This window comes from Salvelinus alpinus, chromosome 29, assembly GCF_045679555.1.
Source record: "Salvelinus alpinus chromosome 29, SLU_Salpinus.1, whole genome shotgun sequence".
NCBI lineage: Eukaryota > Metazoa > Chordata > Actinopteri > Salmoniformes > Salmonidae > Salvelinus > Salvelinus alpinus.
The window spans coordinates 24,361,026-24,375,474 of NC_092114.1; the positions used below are offsets into that span (position 1 = coordinate 24,361,026).

The 14,449-nt window shown below is 43.0% G+C and overlaps 1 protein-coding gene across 1 annotated transcript in view; it reads left to right on the top strand.

Annotated features, from left to right (window-relative positions):
- Positions 1-305: 305 nt before the first annotated feature.
- Positions 306-14,449, top strand: part of ptk2aa (protein tyrosine kinase 2aa) — a 160,344-nt gene continuing 146,200 nt past the window's right edge. Inside the window, exon 1 of the mRNA XM_071375321.1 lies at positions 306-475. The gene's annotated coding sequence lies outside the window, so the exon portion shown is untranslated. The remainder of the gene's footprint in view (positions 476-14,449) is intronic.

The following is a 14,449-nucleotide window of genomic DNA, read 5'->3' on the forward strand; positions in this document are numbered from 1 at the left end:
TACACATCGACTTCTTGGGCAGCCTCAGGTTTTAGAACGTTACATTGTAGCCTTTGATGTCAAGTATTACAGTAATTGCTGGGGCATCGCAAAATGAATCACCATGACTTGAAACATTTCAAGTATAATACTGTTTTAAAGTAACACTCAAGGTGTGGCGGCATGAATGTTTGGTGAGTGTGTGGCACTGCCTGCTACAGTTTTCTAACGCCTGCCTGCTTCACAATTTTCCTGTGAGGGGTGTAGTTGCTTCAACTGTAGGCCGGTTGTTCCTGCGTGTCAGCCATATTGGAATGCTCGGCTCAGGATTGGGAATATACAGAACTTAACGAGCCTGAAGTGGTGGGCAGAGAAAGGAGAGCGCACGAACCGCTAAGCAACTTCAGTTTTTAACGGATTTAAAACACATATAAACGAGGAATTGAACCGGTTAACTAAAGTGAATTGATCCGACACGCGAATTGGAAAGGACAAAGTGAGTACAGTCATGTTTATTATATTATATTTGTAAGTAAAATGTAGGCGGCTTCCAGTTGAAGCCTGTGTGTGTGATGGAGGATTTGCTGTGCCGACACATTGACGTTTTCTTCACATAAAATTATAAGTTATTTTCCATATCAGTTAATATTCTGTTGAAGATGGCTATTCTGCTAATGTAATGCTCAATCATTGGTGTTGTCGCTCAATTGATACTTCATCGCTATAATGTGCCACACGTAACAGTAACGTTGACCAATTCAAGCTAACAAAAAAAATGTTGGTTGTCTTTGATTACATCTTCAGGAAAGTAACGTTACTGTACATTTAATAGTTAACAATGACTCGGGAATCTCCAGAAATGGTTGTATATTACATTTCTTTCCACAATATGATCATAAAGTCTTAGAGCATAGTCTATTCAATTATTGTTTCGTTTGTGTAGTCTATCTTTCTGAGAGATGTATGTGGTAACTATAGGTAGCCTAGCCTATGGGTGTTTCCTGAAGATTTGTGATTCGCTACACTTACACCCATGCGAAGCCTACGGCTCCCATTATATTTGACTATTGCCGTGGAATTCTTGTTACTGTTTACAACTGTAAGCTTCGCGTAGCCCGAGGCCCTTTAAATTACAGTGCAGTGAAGGCCTGTATTTTTAGGAGCAGTGAGTGACTCCTGAGTGTAAACCACCAGGCATATATTGTCATTGTTAGGCTACTTTTAGTTTATTTAGCTGAAATCTAAGAGACTCGTGAATGTGATAGGATAGTCTGACATTCATGTTATAAATTATGAAATAAGTCTATATATCACATACTCTCTCTCATATATACACACACACACAAAAAGGTGAAATCGGTTTTTGATATGCCATATGACCTTGGTCTGCCATAATATTGTGTTCGTGTTGACTATCCCAATGTTTTTCAGGGACGTTCCGAACATCTATTTGTCTGCTTGAGACTCACAATAAACCTCTGTAAAGAGTGAAGGGTGGGACAGTATTGCACTCAGGGCCTGTAATCAAGTGTCTCAGAGTAGGAGTGCTGATCTAGGATCAGGTTAACCTTGTCCATAATAGTCTGAATTGTTACATTTAAAAGGCAATACTGATCCTAGATCAAAACTCCTACTCTGAGACACTTGACAAATACAGGACCAGACCCCCCACTTTTGAAAGTACACTTTCAGAGCCAGGAGAGCAGATGTGTTGACAGATACGGACTTCATGATGACACACAAACAAACACTTGTACCGTTTGTAATCTAATGGGCTGGCAGTAATAAGGGGGGATGAAAGGAAACATACCGACTTTGATTCGACTCATTCATTGCTTGATGAATTAATTCCAAGACTTCCAGGGGCCACTCGGTGGGTGTCTGTGAGTACGTGCGTGGATGCATGCTTGTGTCTGTGTCTGTCGGTGTGCGCGTGCACACGTGACATTGTCCACTGAGTAGGCCTAGGCTCAACCATGCTCATCATATCCACCTCAGGCAAGTTGGGATCCCACACGGACATAGGCTATATTCCACATCCTCCTCCTTATTCTGCCTACTGTTGTTTTAGCTGCAGAGGAAGAGGAGCTGTGTCTGAAGCAGCGGCTGTGACAGGAAGGACAAATTAACAATGTTCTCCAGTTGTGCTGCTGCATTCTGCTTTAGATTGGCCTTCCAGGATGCAGCCTAGCCTGGCTGCCTCACACACACAGACACACTGCCCCTCAGGATTCTCGGGGGGAAACGCCTTTTTCCCCTCTACTCAGCAGCAGCAGTTTCATATTGTGTGTGTGTGTGAGAGATTGAGAAGAGAGAGGATTTGCTGTGCTGTGATGCAGCTGTGGCTATTATGTGAATTGTTGCATTTTGACCTGATGAGCTGCAGTAGTAAATAACATGTTTCACAAACACAGGTTTTAGAGTAGGTCTGTTCTGCTGCTGGCATTTATAATGGACACGTTGGAGTTCCAGCCTCAGATCCCTAAACCATAATTACAAAACAAAGATGGAGTGTCTTTGTGTGTGTGTGTGTGTCTGTGTCCATTTTGAACACTTTGTTGTTTCATTATTATTTCCATTTCTTTGGTCGGAGGCGTAAATAACAGATTAACATCAAGTTTATTGCTTCCACTCGGTCCGCAGCATGGTTTCACAGCCAGCATCATGTTGCAGTTCACTCCAAGTTTAATTGACTCCAGTTTCCCTCTGATCATAGCTTGTGTTGTATGTTTCATAGATGTGTTCATTCATAACTCTTTGAACTCTCTCTGTGAGAATGGATGAGTTGATTGAAAACAGTTGTTGTTTTCAGTCTGTATGTAAATGCCTGCGTGTGTGATCGTCCTCTATTATAACTATATTATAAACTATATTATATATTAAGCAATAAGGCCTGGGAGGGGTGTGGTATATGGCCAATATACCACGGCTAAGGGCTGTTCTTAAACACGACCAATGTAATTAGAGCAGTAAAAATAAATGTTTTGTCATACCCGTGGTATATGGTCTGATATACCATGGCTGTCAGCCAATCAGCATTCTGGGCTCGAACCACCCAATTTATAATATATTATAAAGTGTACTGTGATGGCCTTAGCAGCATAATCTTAAATGAATAGTGCGGAGGATGCTGGCTACTGATTACTGTATTGGCTGACTGACCTGTCAATTGAAGTCAATGACTACGTGAGGCTGCTTGAAATCCTTTATTCTCTTCCTCTATTAAGTCTCAATTAGGAAAATTGTGTTGTCTTACACTGTGGGAAAAAAACACAAAAACAACCATATATTGTGAAAAAAAACTGTGTGGATAACCTGATGTATTGTCAAATGAAATATACGTTTATTGGTCACGTACACAGATTTGCTGGTTCAGCGAAGTGCTAGTGTTTCTAGCTCCAACAGTGCAGTAATACCTACCAATTAAAAAGAATACACACCAAATTCAGAAATATCAGAACGAGCGATGTCAGAGACCGGAATATAAATACAGTAGTATGTGGACACCTGCACGTCAAACATGTCATTCCAAAATCATGGGCATAAATATAGAGTTGGTCCCCCCTTTAACTGCTATAACAGCCTCCAATCTTCTGTGAAGGCGTTCCACGATGTTGCAACATTGCTGTGGGGACTTGCTTCCATTCAGCCACAAGAGCATTAGTGAGGTCGGGCACTGATGTTGGGCGATTAGGCCTGGCTCGCAGTCAGCATTCCAATTCATCCCAAAGGTATCCAATGGGGTTGAGGTCAGGGCTCTGTGCAGGCCAGTCCAGTTCTTCCACACCGATCTCGACAAACCATTTCTGTATGGACCTCGCTTTGTGCACGGGGGCATTGTCATGCTGAAACAGGAAAGAGCCTTCCCCAAACTGTTGCCATAAAGTCCGAAGCACAGAATCGTCTAGAATGTCATTGTATGCTCTAGCGTTAAGATTTCCCTTCACTGGAAGGGGTCTAGCCCGAACCATGAAAAACAGCCCTAGACCATTATTCCTCCTCCACCAAACTTTACAGTTGGCACTATGCATTCGGGCAGGTAGCGTTCTCCTGGCATCCTCCAAACCCAGATTTGTCCAGATGGTGAAGCGTGATTCATCACTCCAGAGAACACGTGTCTACTCCTCCAAAGTCCAATGGCGGCGAACTTTACACCATCCCAGCCAACGCTTGTTATTGCGCATTGTGATCTTAGGCTTGTGTGTGGCTGCTCGGCCATGGAAACCCATTTCATGAAGCCCCCGCTGAACAGTTATTGTGCTGACAGTGCTTCCAGAGGCAGTTTGGAACTCGGTAGTGAGTGTTGCAACAGAGGACAGACAATTTTTACGGGTTATGCGTTTCAGCACTTGGCGGTCTCGTTCTGTGAGCTTGTGTGACCTACTGCTTCGCGGCTGAGCTGTTGTTGCTCCTAGACGTTTTCACTTCAGAATAACAGCACTTTGACTGGGACAGCTCTAGTAGGGCAGAAATTTTACGAACTGACTTGTTGGAAAGGTGGCATCCTATGACGGTGCCACGTTGAAAGTCACTGAGCTCTTCAGCAATGCCATTCTACTACCAATGTTTGTCTATGGAGATTGCATGGCTGTGTGCTCTATTTTTATACACCTGTCAGCAATGGGTGTGGCTGAAATAGCCAAGTCCACTCATTTGAAGGCGTCCTCATACTTTTGTATATACAGTGTCTTCAGAAAGTGTTTATACCCCTCAACTTATTCCACATTTTGTGTTACAGCCTGAATTCAAAATCTATTGAATAAATACATATTCTCACCCATCTACACACAATACCCCATAATTACAAAGTGAAAACATGTTTTTAGAAAATCTTTCAGATATATTGAAATTTAAATATAGAAATATATAATTGACATAAGTATTCACACCCCTGAGTCAATACATGATAAAATCACCTTTGGCAGTGATTACAGCTGTGAGTTTCTTTGTAAGTCTCTAAGAGCTTTGTACACCTGGATTGTTCAATATTTGCACATTATCTTTTTAAATTGAACCTTTATTTAACCAGGCAAGTCAGTTAACAACAAATTCTTATTTACAATGACGTCCTACACTGGCCAAACCCGGACGACGCTGGGCAAATTGTGTGCCGCCCTATGGGACTCCCAATCACAGCCGGTTGTGATACAGCCTGGATTCAAACCAGGGGTTGTGTAGTGACGCCTCTAGCACTGAGATGCAGTGCCTTAGACCACTGCCCCACTCGGGAGCCCATTATTGTTTTTAAAATTCTTCAAGCTCTGTCAAGTTTATAGTTGATCATTACGAGACAGCCATTTTCAAGTCTTACCATAGATTTTCAAGTAGATTTAAGTCAACTTTGCCACTCAGGAACATTCACTCTGTTCTTGGCAAGCAACTCCAGTGTAGATTTGGCCTTGCGTTTTAGGTTATTGTCCTGCTGAAAGGTGTCACGACTCCCACCGAAAGTGGCTCCTCTTCCTGTTCGGGCAGCGCTCGGCGGTCGTCGTCACCGGCCTACTAGCTGCCACCGATCCCTTCTCCCTTTTCTGTTGGTTTTGTCTTATTGGTTACACCTGTTTCTTGTTTAGGTTTTAGTTGGGCTATTTAAGCCGGTGATGCCCGCCGGCTTTTGTGCGGGCTTATTTCCTCTGTTCGTGTTTGTGGTTGTTCGATTTTCTTGTTTTTTTCCGGACTGGTTGGGTCCTGTTTTTGGGTCGGTCTTTGTTATGCGCCTGGTGTTTTGGCGTGACCGTTTTCCTGCGCCGGAATAAAAAACAATTGTCCTTTACCCTCTGTTCCCTGCGCCTGACTCCGCACCCACTACCACCCACTATAGAAGTGCGTTACAAAAGGTGAATTAGTCTCCCAGTGTCTGTTGGAAAACAGATTAAACCAGGTTTTCCTCTAGGATTTTGCCTGTGTTTTTTTTCTCCTCAATAACTTCCCTGTCCTTAATTAAAAGCACACCCATAACATAATGCAGCTCCCACTATGCTTGAAAATATAGAGAGTGGTACTCAGTAATGTGTTGTATTTGATTTGTCCCAAACATAACACTTTGTATTCAGGACAAAAAGTTAATTGCTTTGCCAATTATTTTTGCAATATTACTTTAGTGCCTTGATGCAAACAGGATGCAAGTTTTGTAATATTTTTATTCTGTACAGGCTTCCTTCTTTTTACCGTGTCATTTAGATTAGTATTGTGGAGTAACTATAATATTGTTGATCCATCCTCAGTTTTCTCCTATCACAGCAATTAAACTCTGTAACTGTTTTAAAGTCACCATTGGCCTCATTGTGAAATCCCTGAGCGGTTTCCTTCCTCTCCGGCAACTGAGTTAGGAAGGACGCCTGTATTTTTTTCGTGACTGGGTGTATTGGTACACCATCCAAAGTGTCATTAATAACTTAACCATGCTCAAAGAGATATTCAGTGTCTACTATAAAAAAATGTATACCCATCTACCAATAGGTGCCGTTCTTTGCGAGGCATTGGATAACCTCCCTGGTCTTTGTGGTTGAATCTGTGTTTGAAATTCACTGCTCGACTGAGGGACATTAGATAATTATATGTGTGTTGTACAGAGATGAGGTAGTCGTTCAAAAATCATGTTAAACACTTATTGCAACTTACTATATGACTTGATAAGCAAATGTGTACTCCTGACCTTATTTAGGCTTGCCATAATAAAGGGGTCGAATACTTATTGACTCAAGACATTTCAGCTTTTCATTTTTAATTAATGTGTAAAAAATTTCTTTAAATTAAAAACATTAGGAACACCTGCTCTTTCCATAACATAGACTGACCAGGTGAATCCAGGTGAAGCTATGATCCCTTAAATCCACTTCAATCAGTGTATATGAAGGGGAGAAGACAGGTTAAAACTTCTTATGGCTGCATCCCGCTACCGGGATCGATATGACAACAGCCAGTGAAAGTGCAGGGCGCCAAATTCAAACAACAGAAATCTCATAATTAAAATTCCTCAAACATACATGTGTCTTATATAATTTTAAAGGTAATCTTGTTGTTAATCCCACCAAAGTGTCTGATTTCAAATATGCTTTTCAGCGAAAGCTCTACAAACGATTATGTTAGGTCACCACCAAACCACAATAAGCACAGCCATTTTTCCAGCAAAATATAGCAGTCACAAAAAGCAGAAATAGAGATAAAATGAATCACTAACCTTTAATTATCTTCATCAGATGACACTCCTAGGACTTCATGTTACACAATACATGCATGTTTTGTTTGATAAAGTTCATATTTATATGAACCTGAGTTTACATTGGCGCGTTACATTCACTAGTTCCAAAAATATCGAGTGATTTTGCATAGCCACATCGTTTCAGCAGAAATACTCATCATAAATGTAGATGATAATACAAGTTATACACATGGAATTATAGATATACCTCTCCTTAATGCAACCACTGTGTCAGACTTCAAAAAGAAAAATACGGAAAAAGCAACCCATGCAATAATCTGAGACGGCGCTCAGAAATATAATAAAATTAGCCGCCATTTTGGAGTCAACAGAAACCAGAAAATACATGATAAATGTTTCCTTACCTTTGATGAACTTCATCAGAATGCAGTCCTAGGAATCCCAGGTCCACAATAAATGCTTGATTTGTTCCATAATGTCCGTTATTTATGTCAAATTAGCTACTTTGGTTAGCGCGTTTGGTAAACAATTCCAAAGTCACAAAGCGCGTCCACTATAACGTGACGAAATGTCCAAAAGTTCCGTAACAGTCAGTAGAAACATGTCAAACGATGTACTGAATCAATCTTTAGAATGTTAACATACATCTTGAATAACGTTCCAACCGGAGAATTAGATTGACTTCAGATGAGCGGTGGAACGGAGGTCCTCCTCATGTGAACGCGCATGGTGAAACCATGGTCAGCTCGTGGCAGTGGTGACTAATTCCCGTCTCCTTCGGCCCCCCTTCACATTAGAGTCATCAGACAAAGTTCTATTGACTGTTGACATCTAGTGGAAGCCGTAGGAAGTGAAAACTCATCAATATCTCGCTGTAATTTCAATGAGAGCTTGGTTGAAAATCTGCCACCTCAGAAAAAATCCAAACAGGAAGTGGAACCTCTCAGGTTTTTGCCTTGCCATATGAGTTCTGTTATACTCACAGACATAATTCAAACAGTTTTAGAAACTTCAGAGTGTTTTCTATCCAATACGAATAATAATATGCATATATTAGCAACTGGGACTGAGGAGCAGGCAGTTTACTATGGGCACCACTGTGCACCTTTCATCCAAGCTACTCAATACTGCCCCTGCAGCCATAAGAAGTTAAAGAAGGATTTTTAAGCCGTGAGACAATTGAGACATGGATTGTGTATGTGTGCCATTCGGAGAGTGAATGAGCAAGACAAAAGATTTAAGTGCCTTTTGAACGGGCTATGGTAGAAGGTGCCAGGCGCACCGGTATGAGTGGTTGAAGAACTGGGATTTTCACCCTCAACAGTTTCCCATGTGTATTAAGAATGGCCCACCATCCGAAGGACATCCAGCCAACTTGACACAACTGTGGGAAGCATTGGAGTCAACCGGCCTGAATCCCTGTGGAACGCTTTCGACACCTTGCCTCGACGAATTGAGGTTGTTCTGAGGGAAAAGGGGGTGTAACTCAATATTAGGATGGTGTTCCTAATGTTTTCTGAACTCTGTGTGTGTGTATGTATGTGTGTATATATATATATACACTGCTCAAAAAAATAAAGGGAACACTAAAATAACACATCCTAGATCTGAATGAATGAAATATTCTTATTAAATACTTTTTTCTTTACATAGTTGAATGTGCTGACAACAAAATCACACAAAAATTATCAATGGAAATCAAATGTATCAACCCATGGAGGTCTGGATTTGGAGTCACACTCAAAATTAAAGTGGAAAACCACACTACAGGCTGATCCAACTTTGATGTAATGTCCTTAAAACAAGTCAAAATGAGGCTCAGTAGTGTGTGTGGCCTCCACGTGCCTGTATGACCTCCCTACAACGCCTGGGCATGCTCCTGATGAGGTGGCGGATGGTCTCCTGAGGGATCTCCTCCCAGACCTGGACTAAAGCATCCGCCAACTCCTGGACAGTCTGTGGTGCAACGTGGCGTTGGTGGATGGAGCGTGACATGATGTCCCAGATGTGCTCAATTGGATTCAGGTCTGGGGAACGGGCGGGCCAGTCCATAGCATCAATGCCTTCCTCTTGCAGGAACTGCTGACACACTCCAGCCACATGAGGTCTAGCATTGTCTTGCATTAGGAGGAACCCAGGGCCAACCGCACCAGCATATGGTCTCACAAGGGGTCTGAGGATCTCATCTCGGTACCTAATGGCAGTCAGGCTACCTCTGGCGAGCACATGGAGGGCTGTGCGGCCCCCCAAAGAAATGCCACCCCACACCATGACTGACCCACCGCCAAACCAGTCATGCTGGAGGATGTTGCAGGCAGCAGAACGTTCTCCACGGCGTCTCCAGACTCTGTCACGTGCTCAGTGTGAACCTGCTTTCATCTGTGAAGAGCACAGGGCGCCAGTGGCGAATTTGCCAATCTTGGTGTTCTCTGGCAAATGCCAAACGTCCTGCACGGTGTTGGGCTGTAAGCACAACCCCCACCTGTGGACGTCGGGCCCTCATACCACCCTCATGGAGTCTGTTTCTGACCGTTTGAGCAGACACAAGCACATTTGTGGCCTGCTGGAGGTCATTTTGCAGGGCTCTGGCAGTGCTCCTCCTGCTCCTCCTTGCACAAAGGCGGAGGTAGCGGCCCTGCTGCTGGGTGGTTGCCCTCCTACGGCCTCCTCCACGTCTCCTGATGTACTGGCCTGTCTCCTGGTAGCGCCTCCATGCTCTGGACACTACGCTGACAGACACAGCAAACCTTCTTGCCACAGCTCGCATTGATGTGCCATCCTGGATGAGCTGCACTACCTGAGCCACTTGGGTGGGTTGTAGACTCCGTCTCATGCATTAAAGTGAAAGCACCGCCAGCATTCAAAAGTGACCAAAACATCAGCCAGGAAGCATAGGAACTGAGAAGTGGTCCTTTGAGAACCATTCCTTTATTGGGGGTGTCTTGCTAATTGCCTATAATTCCACCTGTTGTCTATTCCATTTGCACAACAGCATGTGAAATGTATTGTCAATCAGTGTTGCTTCCTAAGTGGACAGTTTGATTTCACAGAAGTATGATTGACTTGGAGTTACATTGTGTTGTTTAAGTGTTCCCTTTATTTTTTTGAGCAGTGTATATATATATATATATATTAGAGGTCGACCGATTAATTGGAATGGCCGATTAATTAGGGCCGATTTCAAGTTTTCATAACAATCGGAAATCGGTATTTTTGGACACCGATTTGGCAGATTTTTTAAAATATATATATTTTTACACCTTTATTAAACTACGCAAGTCAGTTAAGAACACATTCTTATTTTCAACGAAGGCCTAGGAACGGGGGGTTAACTGCCTTGTTCAGGGGCAGAATGACAGATTTTCCCCTTGGGGATTCGTTTTTGCAACCTTCCGGTTATTAGTCCAACGCTCTAACCACCTGCCTTACATTGCACTCCACGAGGAGCCTGCATGGCAGGCTGACTACCTGGTACGCGAGGGCAGCAAGAAGCCAAGGTAAGTTGCTAGCTAGCATTAAACTTATCTTATAAAAAACAATCAATCTTAACATAATCACTAGTTAACTACACATGGTTGATATTACTAGTTATCTAGCGTGTCCTGCGTTGCATATAATCGATGCGGTGCCTGTTAATTTCTCATCGAATCACAGCCTACTTCACCAAACGGGTGATGATTTAGCACTGTCGTTGCACCAAACCTAACCATGAACATCAATGCCTTTCTTTAAAATCAGTACACAAGTATATCTTTTTAATCCAGCATATTTAGTTAATATTGCCTGCTGACATGAATTTCTTATAATTAGGGAAAATTTTGTCACTTCTCTTGCGTTCCGTGCAAGCAGTCAGGGTATATGCAGCAGTTTGGGCCGCCTGGCTCGTTGCGAACTGTGTGAAGTCCATTTATTCCTAACAAAGACCGTAACTAATTTGCCAGAATTGTACATAATACTGACATAACATTGAAGGTTGTACAATGGAACAGCAATATTTAGACTTAGGGATGCCACCCGTTAGATAAAATACGGAACGGTATTTCACTGAAAGAATAAACGTTTTGTTTTCGAAATGATAGTTTCCAGATTCGACCATATCAATGACCAAAGGCTCGTATTTCTGTGTGTTATTATGTTATACTTAAGTCTATGATTTGATATTTGATAGAGCAGTCTGACTGAGCGATGGTAGGCAGCAGCAGGCTCGTAAGCATTCATTCAAACAGCACTTTCATGCGTTTGCCAGCAGCTCTTCGCAATGCTTCAAGCACTGAGCTGTTTATGACTTCAAGCCTATCAACTCCCGAGATTAGGCTGGTGTAACCGATGTGAAATGGCTAGCTAGTTAGCGGGGTGCGCGCTAATTGCGTTTCAATCGGTGACGTCACTCGCTCTGAGACTTGGAGTAGTTGTTCCCCTTGCTCTGCAAGGGCCGTGGCTTTTGTGGAGCGATGGGTAACGATGCTTCGAGGGCGGCTGTTGTCGATGTGTTCCTGGTTCGAGCCCAGATAGGGACGGAAGCTATACTGTTACACTGGCAATACTATAGTGCCTATAAGAACATCCAATAGTCAAAGGTATATGAAATAAAAATGGTATAGAGAGAAATAGTCCTATAATTCCTATAATAACTACAACCTAAAACTTCTTACCTGGGAATATTGAAGAATCATGTTAAAAGGAACCACCAGCTTTCATATGTTCTCATGTTCTGAGCAAGGAACTTAAACGTTAGCTTTTTTACACGGCACATATTGCACTTTTACTTTCTTCTCCAACACTTTTGTTTTTGCATTTATTTAAACCAAATTGAACATGTTTCATTATTTATTTGAGGCTAAATTTATTTTATTGATGTATTATATCAAGTTAAAATAAAAGTGTTCATTCAGTATTGTTGTAATTGTCATTATTACAACTAAATGTAAAACAATCGGCCTATTAATCGGTATCGGCTTTTTTTGGGGTCCACCAATAATCGGTATCGGTATCGGCGTTGAAAATCATAATCGGTCGACCTCTAATATATATATATGATGTGTTTGGACAGTATATTATATGTAACTGAGTGGGTGGATGAATCAGTTGAACACACCTGACCAGACAGTGGCGTACTGTTACATGTATTAAAAGCTCTGAATGGCCGTATAGTGGTGGCCGTATAGCATTAACTGCGATGCAGGCTCCGCAGACTTCAGGGCTTTCATACTTCTTGCGCTTAGTCAAGCACAGCAGAGCTATTGTGAAGGAAGTCGTCAAGGAAGTGACTGTGTTTATACAGGACGTACCTCCCCCACCTACCATCAACCAATCATGTCAATGCGGAGCTATGCCCTCCGCATTGTTACAAAATTCGAGAGGCGCACAGCGATGTGGTACGGAGGTCAATTTGGCCTCCACAAGCCTCCAGAGGCTCAGCAATCGCGTCACACCCTCCATATGGAGCCTCCGACCAAATTTTTGGATCAACCATAAATTGGCTTTTAGACATTCAGACCTGGCCTGTGTCCTAAATGGCACCCATAGGCACCCTCTGGTCAAAAGTATGGCACTTTGTAGGGAATATGGTGCCATTGTAGCTCTGGGCTTCTGCAGTGTCTGGGAGATGAGGTGTTTTTGACCTTTAGTTTGAATCCATTAATAATGCATTTAACATACAGTCTTGCTACTAATATTATACGGCTGTAAGTCAAAGCATCACCTTTGACTGGTGGCGAGGACAACGTTACAGTGGTTAGACATTTTTGATGTTTATGTTTGTAGTCCTGTGGTGTGCTTTGAGCATTATGGGGAAGTTGCTACTACTCTTTCCATTCAAATCATTCTCTTAATGTTTCTGAAAGAAAAATGGTTCCACATGTCCATGGTCTGAATGCCCCTGGGCATAGTTTTGTGCTTATTGGTTTAGATTAATACAGTACAGTTAATCCTGGTACACATTTAATCAACCTCAATGAACATAAACAAATCTAACAACTTCCAGGTCTTATTCCATGAGTGGTTTCTTTGTAAAGGGGCTAAAATGGCAGAGGAAGGAGATGGGGGAGCTAAAGTGAACCCAAACTACTACCCTCCGCTAGCCTCCACTAGCCTCCACTTACCTCCACTAGCCTCCACTACCCTGACTATGTTTCTCCTCAAGCTAAAGGTTCCAGTGTTCTTTCTGGCGGCGTCCCAAATGGAACCCTATTCCCTACATAGTGCACTACTTCTAACACCATATATGTTCGTTTCCCATTGCAAATCATTTAGCTACGGTGTGTCCTGGCCTAGTGAACACTACCCTGGCTCGGCCTGCTGTGGCCTTAGCAGGCAGGATCAAGGACCGGAAGAGGAAAACAAACAAAGCCAGGTTTGTCTGCCAGCCATTCTCTTCCATCCAGGAGATTAAGATCTATGCAGAGCACGTCAGGGACCACAGTGTAGCCTGGGTAACTGGTGAGAGATATACGCACTACCCCCACTACCATTTCTCTTTGCATGTTTAGCCGTCACATATGCAGCACATACCCTGTATGTCAACTCCCTCTAAAGGTAAATAGAAGACAATATACAGTAGGCAGTCACATATATTTTCGTACATAGAAGAGGGCAGGGCAGGTTACAGTAGGCACAGTGAAGGAAAGCTTCTATAGTGTGTAGGCACATTTGTTTTTTTTACATGGAAGACCATTGCAAAGTGACTTCCGGCTGTAATGGAAAGACAATAGCCATTGCTTCGCCTAGATCGGGACGGGGTCGTGTACTGTCTCACCTGCAGTCAGGATATAGGCTATTTGGGACAGTGAGAGGCCATAGAGGAAGGCTCAGGTGGTCAGTCAGACACTTGAGACCTGTACTGAATGTGTCTAGATTATCTTTAGCGAGCTGCCTGGCTTCTCAGAACTATTCACACCGTGCATTCTACTGGTAAGGTCTACCCAGCCTCACTGTCATGCTACCTGTCTGGATCAGGGGTGAGTCTCACTGTCATGCTGTCTTTCTGGATCAGGGGTGAGTCTCACTGTCATGCTACCTGTCTGGATCAGGGTTGAGTCTCACTGTCTGTCTGGATCAGGGGTGAGTCTCACTGTCATGCTGCCTGTCTGGATCAGGGGTGAGTCTCACTGTCATGCTACCTGTCTGGATCAGGGTTGAGTCTCGCTGTCTGTCTGGATCAGGGGTGAGTCTCACTGTCATGCTGCCTGTCTGGATCAGGGTTGAGTCTCACTGTCATGCTGTCTGTCTGGATCAGGGGTGAGTCTCACTGTCATGCTGCCTGTCTGGATCAGGGTTGAGTCTCACTGTCATGCTGTCTGTCTGGATCAG